The sequence below is a fragment of the Lynx canadensis genome, chromosome F2, assembly GCF_007474595.2.
Source record: "Lynx canadensis isolate LIC74 chromosome F2, mLynCan4.pri.v2, whole genome shotgun sequence".
Taxonomy (NCBI): domain Eukaryota; kingdom Metazoa; phylum Chordata; class Mammalia; order Carnivora; family Felidae; genus Lynx; species Lynx canadensis.
Window position 1 is genome coordinate 13,402,790 of NC_044320.2, and position 26,387 is coordinate 13,429,176.

A 26,387-nucleotide genomic window follows, 5' to 3' on the forward strand; every position below is an offset into this window, starting at 1 on the left:
TAACCTAATCGTCCAATTGCTATCGAAACACACTGTTTCAAAGCTTCATTGACATTGATCTTTTGTCTGGGAGCCATTTTATATTTGAATTTTTTAATACACTGTCCATAATAAGGATTCTTTGGAGGCGGGTGGGGGGGGGGTTGGCAAGTGACAATAAGCCTTGAACTGTCTGGCTAAGGAAAAAAAGCCTTTTTTCAAAGCTTCGTTGACATTGATCTTTTGTCTGGGAGCCATTTTATACTTGGATTTTTAAATACAGCATCCATAATAAGGGTTCTTTGGTGGGGGGGGGGGAGCAAATGACAATAAGCCTATCTTGAACTGGCTGGCTAAAGAAAAAAAGGCTTTTTTTCTTTTTGAGTTTCTAAAAAGATACAATTATGAACAGGGCTCTCTTAAAAAGTTCTTCGGGTTTCCTCTCTTCCTCTACTTCTCTGTCTTTCTCTCCCTCTCTCTCAACCCTCTGTTTCTCTCTCTGAATCTCTCTCTCTTCTTCCCTTCCTCCCTTCTTCTCTCCCTTTCTCTTGTTTCTCTCTCCCTCTGAATCTTTCTCTTTCCTTCCATCTCAGTCTCTCCTCTCTCTTTCCTGAATCTCTCACTCTCTCTCTCTCTGTCTCTCTGTTTCTGTCTCTCTCCTTCTCCACTTGGCTTTCCTGTGTGTCGTCTTCATTTCTAGGCCTCTTTTCCCTGGGTTGCAGCTGGATTGTCCCCAGGAGCGCCAGGCTCAACTTTCTATCTACCATTAAAGGTGCTCTGCACAGAGAGCAAAACTTCCCTAAGATTTCTGCAAAAACTCTGATGGGGGACCCTTATTCTTCAGGCTTGGATGCCATGCTCACTTACAGCCATTCTTTACGACTTACTCCTTCACTGTGCAATCTGGGCCACAAGACCACCAGAGAGAAGGGGGAAGGAGTGGTTCTTCAAAGACAGGATGTTACCAGAAGTGAGATGAGAGACTAGTCCACGTCCATACGTGTCCTTTAAAGCAGCTGCATCTAACGTCTCCCTGGGCACAGCCTCGACGGGCAGTTCACTACCTTTTGCTGACACCTGTGTTAATTTTGGATAGCAGGTGAACCTCAGGAAATCCTTCATGCCATTAAAGCAGAATTTCTCTGAACTTCCAACCCTGGTTCCAGTTTCAACCTCTGACGTCAACACTAAACAAACCCAGCAATTTTTTCATGGAATAAAGTCCTTGATACATGGAGACAACAGGCTTGCCTCCACGAAAGCTCCTTTCCAAGGCAAACTTCCTTTGCTTTCTCAATGCTTTCTCTTATTTAATTTTAATTATTTTATTTTATTTTAAGTTATTTATTTTTGAGGAGAGAGAGAGAGAGAGTGAGTGGGGGGGGGGGGTGGGAGGGCAGAAGGAGGGAGAGAATCCCAAGCAGGCTTTGTGCTCTCAGCACAGAGCACTACTGGGTCCCCTGAAATCATGACCTGAGTCAAAATCAAGGGTCGGAGGCTTAACCAACTGAACCACTTGAGTGCCCCACTCATATTTTAAACTAGAGTTATTCTGATGTCTTTCTTTCTCTATCTTCTGTCATATTTATCCAATCACCAAGTTCTCATTACTCTGCCTTCTAACTAGGTTTCCACTATCTTTTTTTTTTTTCCATATCTTTTTTTTCCCCTTTAGGCTTTGTTTTCATTTCTAGTCTACAATCAGCCTGAACACAGCCCTAATCTTGAGGTGTACCCTAGATATTCTGGGGTGGGTAAATCTATGATTCTTATTTTATAACTATTTGACTGTTGTAAAAAACATACCTTAATTCCATTTCCTCCTAAATACCTTATTTGTTTAAGCTTGTTAGTGATTCTGATTCTGGAAGTTTACCATGATAAATAATTAGCTGCTCCCTTAACATAATTTCAGGAGGTAACCAAAAAGCTTCAACTTCTTGAAGAAGCCAGATCTGACTTTTGCAATTTAAAATTATTTTTTCTTCTCTTTTTTTTATTATTTTTTTAATCTTAACTTATTTTTGAGAGAGAGAGTGCGAGTGAGGGAGGAACAGAGAGAGAGGGAGACACAGAATCCGAAGCAGGCTCCAGGCTCCGGGCGGTCAGCACAGAGCCCGACGTGGGGCTCGAACTCACGAACCGTGAGATCATGACCTGAGCTGAAGTTGGCCGCTTAACCGACTGAGCCCCCCAGCTGCCCCCCAAAATATTTTTTCTTTTAAATATGAGTATAGTTGACACACAATGCCAAAGCATATTTTTTAGTTTTGTTTTCCCATCCTTCTCTTTTATCCAAGTTCATGTACACACAGAGTTTACGTATGATTTCTGTCTTTCCCAAACTTGTCATGGTCTACTCTGGAACGCTGGTTTCTCAATTTTAGTCTTCAATCCATTTAGTGGTGTAGAACAGGAATTCACTAAGGATCCAATATGTGCCAGGTCCTGGCCGTAGGCATTCAGCAAGTCAAGGAAGAGAATTGTACCTATTTATTCCCAGGTTGTACATAAAACCTTTTGCCAACGGTCCCTTGTAATGTTCATCAAATATATATTCTAATTCCCTGGATGAGAATAAGGGATTGAGGCCTGGGATTTGGTCAGTTTTGGGAATACAGAGATGGATGAGGCTTTATCTTTTCCCTCAAGGATCTCACGGTTCAGTGATAGAGACATATTAGTGGCTGAATGTCAATACGGTTATTTCTATGACAGCAGTATGCACCAACATGTGATAATTCAGCAAAAAGGGCACCTAGTCCAGTTTGGGGGAGTAGGAAGGCTGCTGGAAGGAAGTGATATTTGGACTGAGTCCTGGCAAAGTGGAGAAGCAGCGAGATTTTGGAGAGAGAAAACTGTAAAGACACGGAGGACTGAGAAACAGAACACAATTAGCACTTCTTGGTCCCTTAAAGACTCTGAACAGAAGCTGGGCTTAAAGACAGGTCATTTCCCCCCCCTCTGCCCCACCCCCCCCCCAAAATAAATAAAGACAGGTCATTCCCTGGCTTATCAGTGCCCCTGGGGAATTTGGATCTCTTTGTGTATGCATGTGCTAAAGGAGCACACTCCCATTACTCTTTAAAGAGTTTCAAAATTCTCAAAAGCCTTATTTTCCCTTTTTTCTTTATTATTAATTATTATTTAAATTTTAGGTTAATATACAGTGAAATATTGGTTTCAGAAGTAGATTTCAGTCATTCATTACTTCCATCCAACACCCAGTGCTCATCTCAATGTGACCTCCTTAATTGCCCATCCCCCATCGAACCCATCCCCCACCCACCTCCTTCCCTCAACCCTTAGTTTGTTCTGTATCATTAAGAGTCTCTTATGGTGTGTTCCCCTTGCTTCTCATCACCCCGCCTCCCATGTATTCATCTATCTTGTTTCTTAAATTCCACATATGAGTGAAATCATATGATATTTGTCTTTCTCTGACTTATTTACTTAGCATAATATATTCTAGCCCCATCCATGTCATTGCAAAGACCAGATTTTATTCTTTTTGATGGCTGAGGAATATTCCATTGTATGTATCTCTATCTCTATCTCTATCTCTAAATCTCTATCTCTATCTCTATCTCTATCTCTATCTATACCTATATCTATATCTATATATCACATCTTTATCCACTCTCCATTGATGGATATTTGGGCTCTCTCAATAGATAGTTTGGCTCTCGTTGATGATAAAACTCTTATAAATATTGGGGTGCATGTACCCCTTCAAATCTGTATTTTTGTACCCTTTGGGTAAATACCTAATAGTGCAATTGCTGGATCATAGGGTAGTGCTATTTTTAGGTTTTTGAGGAATCTCCATACTGCTGTCCAGAGTGGCTGTATCAGTTTGCATTCCCACCAACAGAGCACGAGGGTCTATTTTCTCTTGTCCATCAGTTTCAGCCAGTAATTATTGAACACACTGTATAAGCCAGACACTTTGTTAGCTATTTTCACATCCATAATTTTATTAGGCTCTCATAACAATCCTTTGAGCTATATCTTGGGTTAGGGAAAACTAAGTATCCCCCAATTTCCACTCCCCACTATTTATATAGTGATAAAATCCCCCTATCCTAGATACATAGCTGTCCAGAATAACACTAAATTCTCCCAACCTTCCTTGCAGATATATATGGCCACATGACTAAGTTCCGGCCAATGGGATGTAAGCTGGGTGTTATCTGGACGTTTCCAGAAACTTTCCTTACTAGAGATTGGTATAAATGTTTTGTTCCTTTAGGCATTTATATCTATTGAGTTGAATGTATGAAGGCAGGTGTGGATCAGCCTTTCTTAAACTACGGGGTGACCTTGGAAATAGAGTCCCCTTGCATGGAGGGAAAACAAGATAGGAGGAACTTAGGCTCTGAAATCTATGCAGAGTGTAGCTGCCAAAAGTCCCTGACTGTCGACCTCTGCATCTTTTACAGATTAGAGAAATAAACGTCTACCGTGTGCAGACCATTGTTATTTTTGTGTCTCTGTTTGTTTCAGCTGAACTAATTATCTCCATTATACAGATGAGAAGAATGAGGCTCAGAAAAATGGAAGTATCTGGCCCATGGTGTCTAGCAAGTGTTTGAGACATAGGCATGCTGATTTTAACACCAAGGTTCTGGGGTGCCTGTGTGGCTCAGTCGGTTAAGCATCCGACTTCGGCTCAGGTCACGATCTCACAGTTCGTGAGTTTGAGCCCCGCGTCGGGCTCTGTGCTGACAGCTCAGAGCCTGGAGCCTGTTTCAGATTCTGTGTCTCCCTCTCTCTGACCCTCCCCCACTCATGCTCTGTCTCTGTCTCAAAAATCAACGTTAAAAAAAAAAATTAAAAAAAAAAAAAAGACCAAGGTTCTTGTCACTATTCCCAGACTGTTTCACTTGCTGTGATTTTTTTCCTATTCCACTTCAATTAAGTTATGATTGCCTAAGGCTGGCCCTCAATACAGTTTGACCAGAAGCCGTTTAATGTTGATGTGATTTAACTCTAATTTTTAAGAAATAACTCTTGGGTTTCTTTACTTCAGAAACCCAGGAGCTGAAAGATTGGTAGGGCGATAGGGTCAAGAATGTTCATTAGGCACCATGACAGCAAAATTTTGTTATCTGCATTTTATAGTACAACCTATTGTTTATCCAATCATCTTTTAATTAATTAGTAATTAAAGTCGGTAAGGATGTGAGGATGCCCATTAATAAAGCTGAGCAAATTGTTCTCATGGTCTGAGGACGGGTGAATTTCAATCATTGCTCTCTCTCTTTTTTATTTACAGTCCAAATCGGTTACCTTTCCTATTATACTTTATTGTTCATTTTTGCCAGTAGTGCTGAATGGGGCAAACAACCTGGCAAAAAGCATGAAACGCATGTCCTCATCTGAGCTACGTCATCCACTTCCTCTGTGACCTTGAGTAGCATGCTAATCTTAACCGCTAGTTAAGATGACGCTCAAAACAACTGGGTGGTCAACTGAGGTAGATTGTTTGGCCCATCTTAGACAAAATCCTATATGCATACAATAACAAGGACCTAAAAGGCTGTTTTTCTGTCATGTCCTCATTTTGGGGAACCCCCCCCCCCCCCGCCCGCCACACACACACAAAGAAAGAACCACTGGAGTGAGTGTCAAATACTTCAACTGGCTGGCCACCCAAATTGTCCTATATTTTAGTTAAACTGCACAAGACATAACTGTTTTCTGCCTTATTTAAATAAACTCTTAAATGCTTTCTCCACGGACTAATGAAAGCATCGCACCATAACAAGTGTATTAGTGTGTTTCATGAGATGTCAGCAGGTGTCCTGAAGCAAAGTGTGTTGACTCCAGCACACATCCTTCTCTCAGCCCTCTTTCATCATCAAGGTGGGACTGTAATCCACTTAGATTGTACCAGTCATGAGCCTAGTCGGGTCTAGACAAGCTAGAGCCTTTGCCATTCTCCTTTGTCATCTTCCTGCCCCAAGAGCAAAACTTTCTCGCTGCCCTGGCTTATGTAGCTTTCTCCAAATGGAAGAGCTTCGACCCTTGCCCAATCCCAACCTGACTCTTACTCTGATGGTCTCTGGTCTCATCTCTCTGCAAAAACATTTGCTCTTTCTTGTCAAAGCCTGTCAAGAATCCAGTAGGTGCTGGATAGATAGTTACAAATGGAATAAGTAAAAAGTAAGTAGCTGGTAATTCTAATCTTTTGCTCATTTTTTGGGGCCCTGGGCATGGTGAGAGTGTGCCTAACCCAATTCTGGGCCTGGATTCTGTGGCTAGAATTTACCCATAGTGCCATCAAGACAGACTGGATAGGAGGTGTGATAAATACCAGTTGGTGATGTATTGAACATTGGAGAGAAATACCCTGTAACTTGTAGAAGGTTGGGGGTTTATTGTTATTTTGGAGTACTGCTGCTCTCTAGGTCTTAGATAATGCCTTAGATTAATGTATTCGAGATATTTTTGATTCCAAAAAAGAGAAGATCCACACTTATAAGAATCATGAAAATCCATTGCTGGTGGGACCCAAAGTGGTACAGCCACATTGGAAGATGGTTTGTTTCTTACAAAACTAAACATACTCTTACCATATCCTCCAGTAATTGTGCTCCTTGGTACTTACCCGAAGGAGTTGAAAATGTATGTGTAACACAAAACGGCCGCACAGATGTTTATGGCAGCTTTATTAATTTTTGTCAAAACTCGGTAGCAACTAAGATGTCCTTTAGGAGGTGAATGGATAAATCGACCGCAGTACCTCCAGACAATATACTATTATTCAGTGCTCTAATGACATGATCTTTCAGGCCACAAGAAGACATGGAGAATGCTCGCATACATGTTACCAAGTGAAAGAAGCCAATCCCAAAAGGGATTATTTCATTCTGGAAAACGCAAAACTATGGAGACAGTAAAAGATCAGTGGTTGCCAGTGGCTGGGGAGAAGAAGGGATAAACAAGTGGAGAACCGTGGAATGTGGGGGCAGTGGACGCTATTCTGTGTTATACGACAATGACAAATACATGTCAGTGTACATTTTCCAAAACTCTCGAATGTACAATGTGAACAGTGAACTTTAGTGTAAAGTGTGTACTTAGGGTGATGAGGATATGTTAGTGTAGGTTCATCAGTTGTAGCAAATGTACCAGTCTAGTTGGGCAGGTGATAGTTGGGGAGGCTATGGGTGTCTGGGGGCAGGAAGGTATGAGAATTCCCTGTACTTTCTACTCAATTTTGCTATGAACCTAAAATTGTTAAGAGGTTAAGTCTATTTTTTTTAAGTTCTTTGTTTTTCTTTTTTAATGTTTATTTATTTTTGAGAGAGAGACAGAGAGCACAAGTGGGGGAGGGGCGGGGGAGAGAGAGGGAGACACAGAATCCAAAGCAGGCTCCAGGCTCTGAGCTGTCAGCACAGGGCCTGATGCGGGGCTTGAACCCACGAACCATGACCTGAGCTGAAGTCAGATGCTTAACCCCACTGAGCCACCCAGGAGCCCTTAAGTCTACTTAAAGAAGGAATTAATATTTTGGCACCTACGATGTTCCAGGTGTTGTGGTGGGCACTTTGCACACGCTACTCATGGATTCTTTTAACAGGGGAACGGGAGATTAAAGAACTCAGGCTCCGAAAGTTTAACTTTTTCCAAGTTCATAAAAAAAAAATAAGGAACAGAAAGAGATATGAGTGCACACACCTGTCAGGATCGGAAGTCTGCATTCAACCACGGTAACCCTCAGACCGACAAATTTGAACAAACATCCCTCCAGCCTCACTCTGCTCCCCACCGCATGAGTATGCTTCTCTCCACGAGCGAGTGGGCCTATTGTCCAACGTGTCTCATGGGCAGCAGCTGGAAACTGGCACCTGAGAGATCTTATAAAAATCTGTCTGGCTTTTTGCCTTCCTTATTACTGCACCCAGGATAATTATAACAGCCCTTGTCTGTGGAAACTGACATCAAAGCTCCTCACAAAGAGTATCTCTGGTGGGAACTATGATTATCCCCATTTTATGGCTGGAGAAACTGAGGAATGGATTCGTTAAGTGGATTGCCCAAGGTCAGCTGGTGAGTCAGGGAATCGAGTCTACATCTGCTGGACTCCCAGGCTTCATACAAGGCCTTGCACCATAATCCTGCTCTTGACCCAACACACCCTACCATATTCATTAGATGAATATTGCCGTTTCCCAGATAAAAATTAAGGGATATTTCCCAGATAAAAATTAAGGGATTAAATGTAGCCAAATAACAGCATCCGTATCACTGTAAAGTCCAGAGGAAAGGAGTCTCTGTTTCTCTGGGAAATAGGTCACCAGACCTAGTGTTCTGCTTAAGCTTTTAGAGTAGAGATCCTGGGAATGCAATTCCAGCAGCTCAAGAAACCGACAGCCACTTATGCAGTGGCCCTTTTTATCCTTCAGAGAGGGCCAGTTTGCTGGTCATTTAGGAGGCTTACACCACCTTGCCCTTTTTTTAAAAAAATTATTGACATTTTAGTTCGTCGTACCACCTTGCCTTTGACTGACGCACTGCTTTTGAAGCACACTGAGTTGTGTGCCATTATGTACAGGAATAGGCATTATGGGAAGAAACTACTGCGTTGGAAGGTTGAACCAGATTTACAGTCTTTATTCGCTGCCTGGAGTTGTGTTTGAGAGGGGCAGTTTGACTTGCCCTGTGTGGAATTTGCATGTCTGAACATTAATGAGGCCTATACGTACTAAGAGGTTTAATGTGCTAATTAAGGCAGAATTCTGCAATTTTTGTCCAAGGCAGGTTATATGACAAAAATATGTCTTTAAGGCTGAAAGCTACCTAAAATCCATTTGCTGGGATTCTGGTCCCATCTGGGGAGGGGCTGCCAGGAGGATGAGTCTTCGTGTAAAGAGAAATCAGCCTCCTGCAGTCCTGGGCCAAGGGGAGAGAACAGGGCTGTCCCAGTCAACCCATGAGGTCTGGTGACTTAAATCCTTCTTGGGAGATGCTTGGAAAAGACTAGTCTGAATCTACCTAGATATGAAATTCCAGGTGTCAATCAATTCTTCTAGCTACCTACTAGTTAGATGAGGTTTCATTCTCTCTGCCTGCAAAACTCAGCTCATCTCTCAAATTTCACCGCCCCCCCCCCCCCCACCGAAGGCTTTGCTTCAAGGCAGAATTAGATACTCTTTCTCCCCTGCCCACTCAGCACTTTGTTCTTACCACTGGCGTGGCACCTATCAGAGTCCTGCATTGTTTATGACATCTAGGTCTCTACCATAAGATTGTGAGCTCCTTATGCGACATACCCCATTTGAACCGAAGCATTTGGGATCAATAAATATGTGTGACGTTGACTTGACTGATCAAGAACCACATGGGAGATCCCTTGTACTGTCTTAGGACCTCACCAGTTCTGGCCCTACCCTGACCTCTGCCATCTTCTGTTTGGATTTTCCTGTTACTTGTATCATTCAGGGTCTGTACAAGGACCCAAATGACACACTGAGTCTGTGTTTGAGGAGAGTTCCATAAAGGTCTATCTATATAAATGTGTGAAAGGATAGAGGGAACCCACAGGGATAGTGCAGTGTCTTGACCTAGCACAGTGGGGCAGTACTATCCCCTGGCTTGAATGAATGAGGTGTGGGAAGTGGTTTCAGAAAATGGAGAGTTTTCCCAGACAAGGGACCGTAACTTTGACATGAGGGACACAGCCAGCCTTTAACCCAATACTCAGACTTCCCTGCCTCCCCTCTTCTGATCTCTTGCCATGCGGCAGCCAGAGGGATGGGGAGAGTCCACCGATCCAACCCACACAGGGCAGCCTCGTGGGCTGAGAGCAGGTAGAGAAGGAGGGAGAGCGGAGTTGGATGGGCACACAGAAGGTAGCCAGCACATCCACCTAATTGCACGTGCCCCCCCCCTTCGACCCCTCCCCAGAGTCTGGAATCTGGGGGAATAATGGCAAGAATTCATAGTGGAGTGAGTTAGGTAGATCTAGTCTAGGCATACATTCTTAGACAAAGTTACTTGAGAGTTACTCTCTCAGGGCCTCTGTTTCCTCTTCCATAAAATGGGGTTGGACATATGCATGTCATAAGTGTGAAGACTATATGAGAAAATATATGTAAAATGCCCAGGACAGTGGCTAGCACACAACAAGTGTTCACAACTAGTTGATTCTTTCATGTATGACTTATCCCCTCCCCCCGGAACTTTTTGAATTGCAAGTCATTCTGCAATGAATGTTTCCGGGCACAGATTCAACCTCGCCCTCCACTGCATTTTGGACTTTGCTATATTGTGGGTTGTACTCTAGAGAGAGTTCTAGAACTGGACTCACTAGGAATATGGATGAGCATCTACATCTCTGAATCTTCCTTGAATTTTCCTCTTCTATTTCATGAGATAAGGATATGGCCTCATTGGAATTCGACATGTTGGTCAGCCTAAGTGCAAACCTGATCTTGCTTTGGGTAGGAGGTAGGTTGCAAAAATCCCAGTCCTTACTCTTTGGTTACCATCTGTTGCGTTTTCTAAAGGGGAAAGGAACCCATGTTAAAATTCTGTTCGGAGACTCTAGAACTTAAGCGTATGCGATTGCCCATTTAAACGGATCTAAACTTTTTTGCTACCTGTTCACATTTCCATGGAATAAAGCATTTGACACACACACAAACCCACAGGTCAGGGGGCCAGGCATGTTATAGAATTACACACACAGGGAGTTAAGGTCAATGGTTTGCTCAAAGAACACAGTTGCTGAATTGTAGTGTTTAAGCCAGCACTCTCTTCTATTTCCCCTGCTCTGTGCTATGGCCGGCATGTAAAACTGTTGGAAATTATTAACCTGTGCTTAATAAATACGGAATTAAATGAGTTTACCCAGCACGGAAAAATCTGGCATAGACCTAACTTCAGGGAGCACATAAATCATCCTGTAAACTGGTGATTCTTCCCTCTGAGGGCCTGTTGTGTATGGAAAGTACATTTCATTAGGCTCTCGGAAGCCCCATTTATTTAACAGCTTTCTCCCAATCTAATATTTCCCATCTAATGGCCCTGGTGCTGTGATGATAGACATCATGAAAATGCAGAGTGATAAAAAGAGGTAGCTAAGAACACCGGTTTATATGAGGTAAATTACACATTAGAATTGCCCTTTCTCTATTCACTTGTAAGTTCATTCTTCACCTGATTCATCTCTTAAGAGCTGTTCTGTTTTAAGGCCAGCTTTCCCAAGGCGGGGTGTTTGGATGGCTTGGTGCAGAACGGATTTTGGTAACAGGTTTATTCTTCTCCAATAGCATTTTCCCTTTAGAGCAGGGTGCTTTGAGGAGTCATTATCAACATGCAAATTGAAATTCCTGGAACCCTAGGGCAAAGGTGATTAGAGCTTCTGCAGAACTCAGTAAAGAAGGCATCAGGGAATTTACTCTGAAGTAATGGACTTGGATGCGCTTATGTGTTTTCCTCTCTCTTCCTCTCCATTGCTTCCTTGCCAGCCATCCCTCCCCCACATCCCTCTGTCCTCTGCTCCATTATGCTTGACCAAGTGGCAGGAAATGTAAGAGCTCCTATTTTTTGTTCATTGTTTATTGAATTGCATAATTCACTACACACACTTTTAAATCATAAAGAACATTCCAATAATAACGAAGCTTCTATCTAGCTTAGGGAACATGTCACTTCTTCTTTAGAAGATTGCTCTCCATCTCCTACCACACGCCTCTCCTTCCTCTTGTGTTTATCATTCCATCGCCTTTCTTATAAACTTTGCCGCCTACAGATAATTCCCTAATGTTTGATGTTTAGTTGTGATTTTGAGATCCATCCATATTGATGCCTACAGTTGTAGATCATTCCTTGTTACTGCTGCATGTGGTGCACAGGGTGGGCTTACCGACATTTATTCCGTTGGTGTTGGGCAGCTGGGAGAGTTTCCATTTTTGCCATAATGAACAGGACTGGTAAGAACACTCCTGAATGTGTGTTCTGGAACGCATGTGCAGTTGGTCCTCCTCCAGCGTGGATTCCCAATCTTTCTCCTGTCATGAAACTCTTAGAAAAATGATGACCCTATTAGTAGAGCACATGGGGGTAAACCATTGCCTCTTACTTATATTACATAAATAATCATAGCACAAGTGAAGTAAAATAAAATATTTCCAGATTATTAGTAAATGTGAATTTGTTTCCATACATACAATCTTTGTGTGAAACGTTTTGCCTAAAGTGGCTATGTATGATTTCCAATGAAATTTTTTTTTTTTTCAACGTTTATTTATTTTTGGGACAGAGAGAGACAGAGCATGAACGGGGGGGAGGCGCAGAGAGAGAGGGAGACACAGGAATCGGAAGCAGGCTCCAGGCTCTGAGCCATCAGCCCAGAGGCCCGACGTGGGGCTCGAACTCACGGACCGCGAGATCGTGACCTGGCTGAAGTCGGAACGCTTAACCGACTGCGCCACCCAGGCGCCCTCCAATGAAATTTTTTAAGGGTGATCTGTTCAATTCTTGATGGTCACTGTATGTGAGAAAATTTGCACTGGTAGGTGATGTAAAATGAGCATTATATTTTCAACTCTAACGTTTTACAGCAGTGGTGGGATCTAGTAACTTTTCTCTTATTGGCAAATTGCTGTATTAAAATTACTTCTCACAATGCAAACAGGTTTCAAATCCCAATAAGCGGTGTCTTATCAAGCATTTCAAAATAACGATGAGACTCTAGTTCTAATGCATATGGAGGTTCAGGACAAATGCTTGGTTAAAAGGCAAAGGCAGCTCATCTGAGCTGGCCTTGGTACCACTGAGAGGGCACACAAGCGTGTTGACATCTATGACAAATGATCAGAGATGTGGAACCACCAGTTAGGATGTTATCAGTAGGTAGATGTTGGAGCTATCCAGTAGGTAGCTGGTACCAGTGGTCATATGCATCAGGACTTCATACTTGGCCTCCCTTATTTCAGGCTCTAATGGTCAGTGACCACATGTTGGATCCTAGATGGGACCTGTGTCCATGGTCGCATCTTCGTCCATGCTGAGCATGTCCTAGTGAAGCAGTGATCATCAGATATTGGTCATCTGCTCTTGTGTTGTGTCTGTAAAGTTCTCTCTGATGGGACTTGGAGAATCTTATTGCCGGGCTGGGATGAGATGTGGGGGAGTTGAGGTCGGGAAGTTGATGGCTGGCCCAAGGGCTCACGGTATCAGAATCTTGTAATACAAGGCTATAGAGTTGATAATAGAGTTGCTGAGAATATATGTGCATACTCAATTTTACTTTTTATTTAATTTTTTTAAGTTTATTATTTATTTGAGAGAGACAGAGAGAGAGCAAGTGAGCTAGGAGCAGAGAGAGAGGAGAGAGAGAATCCCAAGCAGGATCTGCACTGTCAGCACAGAACCTGATGTAGGGCTCAGACTCATGAACCACGAGATCATGACCTGAGCCAAAATCAAGAGTCGGATGCTTAACCAACTGAGCCACCCAGGTGCCCCTCAATTTTACTCTTTAATGCCAAAATATTTCTCCAATGGCCATGCCAACATGTTTTCTCAATAGCAATCGGCTAGGGGGCCTATTGTTCCACAATTTCACCAACACTTGGTGTTACGTACCATTTAAATTTTCACCTATCTGTTATGTGTGAAATGGTAACTCACTGTCGGATTGATTTGCATTTCCTTGTTGAAAATGTCCCTTAACCAAGAGACTGAGCATGCTATGTTTTGGTATCATTTGTATGTCCTCTTCTGTGCAATGCTTGTTTTTTTTTTAATATGAAATTTATTGTCAAATTGGTTTCCATACAACACCCAGTGCTCATCCCAAAAGGTGCCCTCCTCAATACCATTACCCACCCTCCTCCCTCCCCCCATCATCAATGCTTGTTTTTAACTTTCTCCTGTTTGTTTCTTTCTTTCTCTTCTTTCTTTCTTTCTTTCTTTCTTCTTTCTCCTCCCTTTCCTTCCTCCCTCCTCCTCTCTTCTTCCTCCTTTCTTTTTTTTTCTTTCTTTTTCTTTTTCTTTCTCCCTCTTTCCCTATCTCTCTCCTTTCTTCCTTCCTCCCTCTCTTTTTCTTTTTCTGTTTTTTTTAGAGACAGAGAGAGAGAGGGTGAGTGGGGGAGAAGGGAAGATGGAGAGAGAGAGAATCTGAAGCAGGCTCGTGCTCGGCATGAAGCCCAATGTGGGGCTCCATCCCACGACCTGGGATCATGACTGAGTCAAATCAAGAGGTCAGACACTCAACCAATTGAGCTACCCAGGTGCCCCAACTTTCTCCCCTTTTCTAATGGTTGTTTGTCTTTTTTAAAAAGTTGGTGTGTAGGAAATATTATATGTGCCAAATGCAAAGACTTTATTGGTTGGCTTCAAAGATCTTCTACCCAGCCTGGAGACTTTCACTTTTATATTGTGTCTTTTGATGAAATTTTTAACTTCCACGTAATGAAATTGTCAGTATTTTCTTTAAAGTTTGTGATTTTGTGCTTTGTTAAAAAATACTTGTTACCACCAAACATTAAATATAGTCTTTATATTGCTTGCAAAAGCTTTATAGTTTGGTTCTTTACATCCAAAACTTTTATTCAACTAGAGTGATTTTTGGCTGGGAGTCAAATACATTTCAGCATTTTGTGAATAACTGTTATCACAGTACAATTTATTACATAGTTTATCCTTACCCCACTGGTCAGCAATGGCTATTCTGTAGTAATGAGCTTTCCATTTTGTGTGTGTGTGTCTGTTCACAGGTCTATATTTTCTTCCTTTTTGTTGGTTTCTTCATGAGTACTATGCTGGCTTAATTCTGTACCTTCATAATATTTTTGATATCTTACAGGGGAAGCCCCCATAACTTTTAGCTACACACCCTCAGGAGCATCTTGGCCATTCCTGGACTTTTATTTTTCATACAAATTTTAAAATCAGTTTATCAAGTTTTATGAGAAAATTTTGTGAAATATATGAAAATCTATAGATCAATTCAGTAAGAATTCGTATCTTCAAGAAACTGATTCTTGCTTAGAATATTATATAGTAGAGCTCACCATTTGTTTACATTTCTTTAATATCTTCCATTTAAGTTTTATAGTATCTACAAATGGTGCGCATATTTTTGTTAATTATTGCATGCATTACATTTTATAATGCCACTGTAATATATCTCTTTAGAGTTATATTTTCTATCTTATTTTTACTGGCAAAGATTTGATTCACTGATTTTTTTTTTTGCCCTTTAGACACTTTTATGAATGCTGAATACAAACTTCAACCTTTCTCCCATGAGGAGTGACTTAATTTTAATATAATATATGTAAATAAACAGTTTACATTCTGCTTTTTGGAGGATAAATAATAAGGTGTTTTTCTTTGATAAGAAACTGAATTATGTCCCTCCAAATTAATATGCTCAAGCCCTAACCCCCTACCCCATGCTAGTGTATTGGAGATAGAGCCTTCAAGAAGGTAATTAGGGTTTAAATGCTCTCTTCTTTATTTCCATGAGTGGCAGAGGTTTCAACAGAACAGACTGGGCTGGCACCATGATCTTAGCTTCCAGCCTCCAGAATTGTAAGAAATAAACTCCCAGTGTTTAAGCCCACCCAGCCTGTGGAATTTATTATAGTACTGGAAGTCACTAACACAATGATACATTGGATTTATCTTTACAATTTGATCATGTACTTTCCAATTGTCCTGTCTTTCATGTTTCTTTTCACTGTTTTCTTTCCTGTGTCCATTGTGATTGATTTAGGTTTTTGTCTTTTTCTCTTTTCAACTTTTTCTCGACTCATGGGCAGCTACGTGCTCTGAGTATAGTTTCAGAAGTTACCTAGTGATTTCAACACACCTGTTATGTTAACAAATTCTAAATTTAGCATTTTTCCTGCACCCTAGAACACACCAAAAATGTGTAACACCTAACTCAGCTAATTTCGCACCCAGCTGCCTTGCTGTAGAGCCTCCCTGGATCTTCCTTCTATTAGATCCACGGCTATTTCACATGTTTACTTGCTCTTCTCTTCCTCCTCTTCTTTTGCTAAATAATAGTGTGATGAACATTCCTATCATGAAATCTTTTGTCTGTGGTGTTTCTGTACTGTAGATTTCTTAGAGTAGAATCATTGCATCAGAATGTTCAGATACTTTAAGGCTCTTAATAGAACTGGATAATGGCTTTCCAGAAAATTGATACATGTGCATTCTGACCAAACTGTACATGAATTGACTCATTACACCCAGACCCAGGTCATCAATGCTATCAGTTTAAAATCATTTTTTAAATTAATTTTTAATGTTTTATTTAGTTTTTGAGAGAGAGGAGAGCGCCAAAGGGGGAGGGAAAGAGAGAGAAGGAGGCACAGAATTTGAAGCAGGCTGCAGGCTCTCACTGTCAGCCCAGAGCCCGACGTACGGCTCGAACCCACCACAGTGAGATCATGACCCGAACTGAAGTCGGACGCTTAACGACGAGCCACCCGGGCGCCCCCAAAAATAATTTCCAATTTGATAGTGAATACTGCTTCAGTCTGTATTTATGGTCATATAACTATGGGTTAGTTGACCATGGTTTTTGCTTAGGTACCTATCTGTGATTTCTTTCTTATTTTTTATTTCAAGTTTTTATTTAAATTCCATCAGTTAACATGTAGCGTAATATTGGTTTCAGGAGTAAAGGAATTTAGTGAGTCATCACTTACAACAACCGTGGTGCTCATCACATCGCGTGCCCTCATTAATGTCCAGCAACAACCTACCACACTCCCCCCCCCCCCACCTCCCTTCAGCAACCCTCAATTTGTTCTCTACAGTTAAGATCTGTTTTATGGTTTGCCTCTCTCTCTTTCCCCACTGTGTTCATCTGTTTTGTTTTTTTAAATCCACATATGAGTGAAATCTGTGATTTCAAATTCCTCTCTCTGAGTTGTCTCTGAACCCTTTGGCAATTTACTTTTTCAGTCCCTGCCAGTAAATATAACTTCCTGTATATTAGAAACTTGTTTTATGTAGGTGTATATTCTTAAAGTCTGCTTATCTCAGTATTAAATTAATTAACTACATAATTATTTATCTAATCATTGACACAATTTCCGGGGGGCACTTGCTAGATGCCATTCAAGGAACCTTGGAAAATCTTGGCCAGTAATAGGATAACTATCTCTTCAAACACTCCTTTCAGTCTATTAAGCTTTTCATGTTGCGGGTATTTTTTATTTTTAAAGTTTATCATACATGACTGAACTGTGAAGCTAGGAATTTGTCTTGTGCATCAAGCTCTCAGCTGAAGGTATAATTAAAAACAATTTTTTTTGACGTTTATTTATTGTTGAGAGAGAGAGAGACAGAGCGCGAGTGGGGCAGGGGCGGAGAGAGGGGGAGACACAGAATCTGAAGCAGGCTCCAGGCTCTGAGCCATGAGCCCAGAGCCCGACGCGGAGCTTGAACCCACAAACTGCTCGATCATGACCTGAGCTGAAGTCGGACGCCTAACCGACTGAGCCACCCAGGCGCCCCTGAAGGTATAATTTTAATAATAGACACAGTATGTTTGGCACATGCTAAATACTGTGCTTGGCTTTAAAATCTATTACTTAATTTCACTTTATAACATTGCAGGGGAGTAAGAATTATTGTCCTTATTTTATAAATGACAAAAGTGAGGCTTAGAAATGTTTAGCAGGTGGCTTAAGATCCCACAGGAAGTGAAACTTGGGATCTAGTTTCAGACCCATGCATACTTTCCTAATAGGTGAGACTCCCTCTGAGGGGGTCCTTCTTGGACCTCTGTGCATGTCAGACTGCACTGCAACCTGGTCCTGTTCCCCCTTCTGTGACACACTGAGCTTTCAGGAACAAAAATAGGAAACTGGCCCCTTTCGTTAAGCTGTCCCATCAGCAGAAGGGCCAGTCAGGAGGAGGGAGTTTTGGCGCTGTTTCCCATGGGCATCCTTCCCACGGCAACTCTTTCTATATTAATCACTTCCTAATCCCCCCCCCCCCTTTTTGAGGTGGAGAAGACACCACCGAGGTTTGGGGAACTGAGGGAACAACAAAAACTCTGACCCACTATGTAAGCCCAAATCAGGAAGTTATCTTTTTTTCCACCCACTCCTGGATAACTTGATTATCTCCTGTCCTGCTTGATCTACACAGGCTGCTCAGATCACGTTCGGGGAGGATCCCAGTTTGGGGAATGTGAAACATGGCACAGAGGTAGGCAACAGCTCTCTGGAGGCAGGTGACCCAGAGCCAGGGGGCACGTTAGGCGGATTAGCCCAGGGTCTCTCAAGTGCTCTCCTTCTAGTCTCTGGTCCTGTTGCTTTTGCCTGAGGGCTGCAGAGACAATGAGCGTGAGTGGTAATCTTGGCTTTCCTGGGGTGCAGAGCCACCCAAAAATCTTCCATTGGCCACTGTTGCTGCAGCGTCCTCGTTCATGCAGGGGAGGAAATGCTGGGCACCTAACTAATAGCCTGGTCATGAGCCATTACCAAGTTCTTCCTGGGTGCCAAACCCTTCAGTGGTTCCCTACCCCCTACAGAGCAAGTCGAGTTTTTATCACAGCACAGAAAAACCTTTTGTGTCCTACCTTATTTCTGCCTCGTTTCTGTTTGCATCCACGTTTGGTTCCCAGCCACGTCTCCTGAGCCACCCTGGGCCTTTGCACATGCTGTTCATCTCCTTCCTCGGCATGGTGAACCTTTTTTCCTTGTTCGAGACCCCTCTTTTGACTCTTTCTTGGGAGCCCCGCTTTCTCCCAAGCACAGTTGATTTCTCCTGACTTTGCATTATGTGTGACCTCATGGGAGTGCTTTGACGGGGTTGTTTGCCTGCCACCTTTCCTTCTAGATTGTGGGTCTTACCTTCACTCAGTTCTGAATCCCCTTTTATGTAATAGGTGCTCAACACATTTTTTGGTTGTGTGAATCAATGAAAAAAATCCCTGATGTTTACACAGTTTTATGCGTTTAACAAATCGTTTTTCTCTATTATCTGCCTTTGTACTTCACAAAGAGCCTATGGGTGGCATTCTGGACATGAGAACACTGAAGATCAGAGAGGTGATGTGATGCTCAAGGATGGTAGACTGGTGACCAGCGTGTCGTTTGTAAGTCTTAGTGAATCGAAGTCCCAGCAGAACCGTGATGGCTGTTCCTGTTACGTGAGTGCCACACTGGTGGGAACGGGTGAGCTCTTTGATGGGCTTTGAGTTATGCTTATGGAGAGATGCGTTTGGTACCTGAGGCTATGAAGGTGGATTCCCATTGCCTGTAGAAAAAGGTTTAAGCTTCTCAGCAAGGCATCCAAGATTCTCACTCCAGTCACAGGTTTCAGTTTCATCTTTGGCCACTCTAGGGCCAAAGTGCGATACTCCATTACTATAACCAGAGGTTGGCAACCCTTTTCTGTTAAAGGCTAGATGGTTAATATTTTAGGCTTTTTTGGCCTGGCAGTCCCCGTGGCAACAGCTGTGCCGTGTGAAAGCAGCCCTGAATGTTCTGTAAGTGAGTAGGCGTGGCTGTGTTCTAATAAAACTTGATGAAACAGTTAGCGGGCTGAACTTGGCTTGAGGTCCACCATTTTCTGACCCTGTTATAAAGGCTTCCTGAAAATGCCATACATTATTCTTTTCCTTTTCTCGCTGGTTTCCTTCCTTCCCGTAAGTTGTCACTCCTATCACCTTTCACTCATCTTTATTTTAATGTGTGCTTAACCGGGATCCATCATGGTGAGTTGTCCTTGGTACCAGTTCCAGGCAACGTACAACGGGGAGCTCCCTCTAGGGATCTCATTGTTCATGGTCTTCGTTTCAGATCCCTTGGCCCAACTCACTCTTCACCTCGTATTCCACTTTGTTCTAGATTCTCCTTCTAACCTCCTGGCTCCTTTTTTTCTTCAGTTTGCCTCATTCACACCTAGAGGTGATTGCTTGCCCTCCCTTCACAGTGACGATCCTGATTTCTTCTGTTAGTAGCTTCGGATTCAGCTCTCTCTGGCTCCGCTGCCTCAGGTCGCTGTGGGTGAATCTCCTGGTTTGTCACTGTCACTGGGACTCTCCACTTTGGTGCCGTCTTTTCCATCATCCACCAGGTAGCCTCTCTGCCTGCCTGTTGAGCTTTGCTAGCTGGAGTTGGACACTCTGTGCCTGGTCCTGTGCCCAATGCCAAGAAGATGGAGAGACTAGAATGATGTAGTCCACGTCGTTGAGAAGCCCAGTTAGCAGAGGTCTAACTCCAAGGTAATAGGAGAGGAGAACATCGTTGGGGAACCACACTTAGGAGTGATGACTTTAGAGGGACAGAGGAGAGTCAGAGACAGCTTCAGTTTCCACCTCTGAATTTCACTTTCTTGCTGAAAAACTTGCTGTCGCCTCCTGTTGTCTCCTGTGCCAATTCCTACTTCCACTGCATCCACTTGAATATTCTCTGCAATCTCTTTTTTAAAAAACATTTTAATGTTTGTTTATTTTTGAGAGAGAGAGACACACGCAGAATGTGAGTGGGGGAGGGGCAGAGAGAGAGAGGGAGACACAGAGTCTGAAACAGGCTCCAGGCTCTGAGTTGTCAGCACAGAGCCTGACATGGGGCTTGAACTCGGCAACAGCAAAATCATGACCTGAGCTGAAGTCAGACACTCAACCGACTGAGCCACCCAGGCACCCCTAGTTTCTTATTATGTTAATAACCATTTCTTCCTTTCTTCCTTAATAACCATTATCTTAATAACCATTTCTTCTTAATAACCATTTCTTATTATCTTAATAACCAATCCTCCTTCTTTCTCCTCTCCTTTTCCTTTCCTTCCTCCTTCCTTCCTTCCTTCTTCCTCCCTCTCTTTTCTTTCTTCTTTTCTTTCTTTCTTTCTTTCTTTCTTCTTTTTCTTTTTCTTTCTTTCTTTTTCCTTCTTCTTCCTTCCTTCCTTCCTTCTTCTTCCTTCCTTCTCTTTTCTAGATCCTGACTTCAAGACCAGCTTCAGTTTTTCCTCTATCATGAAGACTTCTATACTCATTCCAGCCAACACTGACTTTTGTCCTATTCCTAAATAGTTACTAAGAAAGGCTAAGAGAATAATACATTTATTTCTTGACTATATTCTTTTGTGTGGGCTATTTTATTGTTTCAGGTTAAGAAGGACATGGGTTTAAGGTCTTCCTCTGTCAGTGTGTAGCTATGTGACCTTGGAGTAGTTGTTTAACTTCTCTGAGCCTCTATTTCCTCACTGATAAAATTAGACTAATAATAACCTCCCTACTATCTACAATAAAGCCACCTTTCACTTCCTCTGTCACATCTACCTCTCAGAAAACTCAATATCTAATGTGATTACCATTGGCTTATCTGCTGTCTTTCTTCTCCCGCCGTTAGGTAACAATTGATAGGACACCAGAGATTTTGCTTAGTATGTTCACAGCTATATCTCCAGTGCTTAGAACATCTCATTGAATATTTGTTGGATAAAAGAGAGTAAGTCACTTACAGGTGGGATTTGAAGGTATAATGTGGTGTGGGCTTCAATGACTGCCTGGCTCATACTTGTCAGTGGGCTTTCAATAAATGTGAATATCCTTAGGACAACCTTTGCTTCCTATGCTTTGCACCACCATTGGTACCACCGGTTAGTAAGGAGATGCAGGGCTCTCTACTCTAAGGAAATAAAACTGGTCGAGAAGAGAGAATCCATCGACAGTGGAACCAACCTCTTCAGAGTTGCCAAACTCTGAGAGTGAGCCGTACGGGTCTTTGAGTGAACACAGATGTTAATAAGCAAATGAAAGTACCAACCAACAGTGGGACTAAATGGCATCCAGAGGCATAAAGAGAGTCATGATTTCACTAAGTGGGGTCTCTGTCTTCTTATTTCTCTGTGCTCCATGATTATGGGACCAAATGGCCATTTGGTTATAAATCTGAATTTTTGTCCAGCTCTCTTACTGAAAGACCTCCTCTTATCCTATTGGTTGATACAGTCTTCTCTTTCTCTTGACTTAACACTCTGTAGCAATGGATTGGTGCAGCTAACAGTCCATGGTGAAAATTCCTTTCATGTTCTTAGTGATTCACTTTTGACATGATTAACCAATGATTTTCCCCTGGCGTTCTATCATTTAATCCTGACTTTAGTTCTATGAGGTAGACAAAATACTCTTACTTTCTATATGCTTGCTGATGTGTCTCGGGTCCGACGGTGAGTAGCAGTGGGTCTAGGGTACTTCAAGATTCAGTTCTAGGCCTTTTCTTTTTTTTTTTTTTTTAACTTTCTCACAGTTTCCCTCTGGCCAGATTTTTGTCTGAGATTTACCACCCTCAACACTTGTTGAGTGTCTGTTACATGGCAGGCAATATGATAGGCTATGTGGAAAAAACAGAGAAGAATTAGGCATCATGTCTGTTCACTCAACTTTCCAGACCAGTTAGGGAAACAGATAAGAGCACACATATTCTAGCCGAATTTGACTTGCGCTCTAAAGGACAGCTTGGAGAGATTGTCATAGATAAACTGACATTAGCGATTGAGTATGGGACTTGTGTGGGAATTTTTCAGGTGGAGAAAGTGGGAGAAAGCCTAGGTACATGGTGAGTGATATGTCGAGAGGGTCACCCTGATGGCGCGTGGGGGAGAAGAGTGGGCGCAGGAAGATAGCTCAGGTGGATAGGGACCAGAACCCAAAGAGCTTATATGTCATGCTGGGGGTGTAGAATTTATCGTTTAGGGCCAAGGCAAATTGGACTTCATTTTGTTTCCCATTTCCATGGGTGGCTTCCCCAAAGAGAAATTCTCTTTAAAAAAAATTTTTTTTTAGGTTTATTTATTTTTGACAGAGACAGAGTGTGAGTACGAGCTGGGGAGGGGCAGAGAGAGAGGGAGACACAGAATCCGAAGCAGGCTCTAGGCTCCAAGCTGTCAGCACAGAGCCTGACGTGGGGCTCCAACCCACCAACCATGAGATCGTGACCTGAGCTGAAGTCAGACGCTTAACCGACTGAGCCACCCAGGCACCCCAGGAGAAATTCTCTTTTTAAACCGGTCTTTGTTGGGGCGCCTGGGTGGCACAGTTGGTTGAGCGTCCGACTTCAGCCAGGTCACGATCTCGCGGTCTGTGAGTTTGAGCCCCGTGTCAGGCTCTGGGCTGATGGCTCAGAGCCTGGAGCCTGTTTCCGATTCTGTGTCTCCCTCTCTCTCGCCCCTCCCCCATTCATGCTCTGTCTCTCTCTGTCCCAAAAAAAATAAACGTTGAAAAAAAAAAAAAATAAACTGGTCTTTGTAACTGCTGCTGTTCACCCCATGAAAGTGTTGGCTCAAATGGACCATAAGAGGTCTATATTCCACCAGGACATGGCACTTCTCTGTTCCACTGGTCTGGGAGAACTTGCTGCTAACATGGACAGAAAACCGTATACATATACGTCACATATTCAGATTATCTTTGGTTAGTCAGGAGCTTACTGTCCTAGCTGCCTCTTTAGTCAAATGGAAGGGGCTCTAGGGGTCAAGGAACATGACCCTAAGTAGGATCCAGAATTCCTTGGGGCCATCCGCAAAGGGCTGCTATATCCTCAGTCAACTATTCTGTGTCTAATTCATTTATTGAACTTCTTGGCACTGACATCCCTCACGGGTCTACTTCCTTTACCTGTCGGGATGCTGCGTTTTAACTTCAAAGCTGCCTTCAACCTGAGAACTGGATGGAGAAATCTTTGGAGAGAACTTTCAGCCTGTGGCTTTGTTTCCCTCACCCTTGGCTGGGTTGTCTTCGAGCCAATAGAAATTTCACTGTCTGTGTGGAAAGGTTTTTCTTGGCCGCTGTTGGCTTTGCAACACATCATGAGCTCTCTGTGGTTATCGCAATGTAAGTCTGTCAAAGAACACTATTTTATTTTTAATGACAATGTGATAGAGTTGAAAGAGCTCTGGATTAGAAATCAGGAAAAGGGAAGAAAAGGAAAAAGAAAATTTGGAACCTTGTTTCAGGCCTACGGTCCCCTCACCGGCTTTGTGTCCCAGGGCAAGTCCCATAACCGCAGTTTGGTTCTCAGTGGCAGTGAGATAGTCCTAATGATGCCAATTTCACAGGAGTTTGGCGATTATTAAGGATATTACCTAGTGAGAATGACTTCTAGGTAGTAAAGCATTTTTAAGATTTTGTCAACCTTCACTCTTATTTTAACTTTTATGGGAAACAGGCATAAATCACAATGGGCTTTATTTTTCTTCTCCAGGAAGTAAGTCTCAGCTACCCCAGTCCTCACGGTATATTCTTTCTCCGAGCTGATGAAAAGATAAAGCGCCACCTTTTTTGAACTTAGCCATAATACTTCTTTTGTTATTTCTCTATTTATGCATTTCACGCATAGGATGAAGCCCCCGGCAGGTATCCGGTATGTCTTTATTTTCCTTTCTGTTTGGCACAGCACGGGGCATAAAGTAGACACTTTGTATTATTGAGTTAAATGGAGTTTCCATTTATATCTCTACTTGAACTAATAAAGACGATATAACTCTGAGAAAATTCATTAATTGGGGTCATGTTTATTCTACTATTATCAACTAACATAACACATTTGTTTAAACTCAGGACTCAGTAGTTTATGTTGGTCATTAATGCTTCTCCAGTGAGATATGGTTGTTTATAGCGCTTTGCAAGAATATGTGGATTTTCCATTCAAAGGAAACCACAGGATGATAATCAGGCAAAGGGAGGTTTGTCCAGAGCCATGGATACGTGGCACTGGTAGTTCCCACCCTTAGCCGTCGGCTCCTCCATTATCTTCCAGCCTGATTTGCAGTGAGGGCGGCCATGTGGCTGAGTTCTGGCCAATGCAAGGTGTACGGTCAGAGAAATGGTCTGCACAGTGTCTAGGGTTGGCTATAAAACTTCATGTGTGATCCTTCTTACTTGTTCTTTTTGGTCTTTGGTTGATTGAAGAGGACTCAGCGGGGAATCCCAGGGAAATTTTTTTCTGCAAAGGGCCAGATAGTAAATATTTTAGGCTTTGCTGGCCATATGCTCTGTGCCGCAATTACTCAACGCTACCAATGTAGTGTGAAATCAGCCGTAGACAATGTGTAAACAAATGAGTGTGACTGTGTTCCAATAAACCTTTATTTATAAAACAGGCAGTGGTTGGATTTGGCCCATAGGCTGTAGTTTGCTGACCTCTGACCTGGAGGATGGTGCACCGTAGGACTTAAGATCTCTGAATCACCACAGCAAACTCTTCGAGCCAGGCACCCAAAGGGACTATGATGTGTGTGAGAAATAACCTTTGTTAAGCTGCTGAGATTTGCCTTATTTGTTAAAACAGCTGATGTGAATTATCACCACTAATGCTGGTTCATTCTAGAATTTGCCATCGTTTTTGTTTTTGTTTTTGTTTTTAAATCCTTTGTTTTAAATCCTAGTTCAATTCATCACCAATCCTGCCAATTTTGTCTTCTGAATATTTGTCGTACCTTCTTCTATATCCCTACCCGCACTGCCCAGATGCAGAGCCTTGTCATTTACCATCAGTATGACTGCAATAGCCCCAGAACTGCTGTGGCCTCTCCCCAGCTCGTCTTCCGGGCCGTGGGTAGAGGAATGGCTGGAGATACGTTCCAAACACAGCAGTTAAGGCCAGCTCTCTCTGGCTGTCAGCATAGACATTCCCTGCTTGAGGCATGACAGACTGCTCAACAAGGCAGCTTTGATCAGAAGGGCTTGACGTAGGTAAGGAGTACCTCTGCCAGATCCGAACGCAACTCGGCTTCATCTGTTCGTCTGGGGGAAGAAATCCTTCCACACCAGACTGCTGTGGAGATGCAACTGGATTGTTTGTGATGCTGTTTCAAGTGTGGGGCTGTCCTCTTGCCTTGCTGTTTGCTATGGTGACATCCTGCCCTTCTTTCCCAAGTGGTGAGAGGAGGGAGCTCTTTTGTTTCCCAGGGTACGTTTGACAATGTCTGGGGACATTTTGATTGCGCAACTGTGGGGGTGCCTGTGGCATCTAGTGTGAAGAGCCCAGTCATCCTACAACGAACAGAACAATGCCTCACAACAAAGAATTATCTGGACGCAAATGTCAACAGTGCTCAGGATGAGGGACTCTGTTCTAAGGAGCTTTGTGTGAGATTATGAAACTTTATTACTCAAAGGGTGTTTATTTGTCAGCCATGGAATTGAAAATGTTTCTGAAATTGAGAGCCTTTATAAGGGAGCTGCACTGTTTGGTTTTTATACCCCTCCCCAGCCCCCACAACTCCTTGATCATGATAAATGTTGTTGGATCTGCTAACCCCTAAAGGCATTTGAATTTGTTACCCCTGGTAGACTTCCACACCCCCAATAGACAGTAACTTACTCAATGGCAGGAACTTTTCTTTGCCAAATTAACATTTGTTTCACCCCTTGAAAGGCTATTTTTTACATGTGTATGTCCAGATGTAGG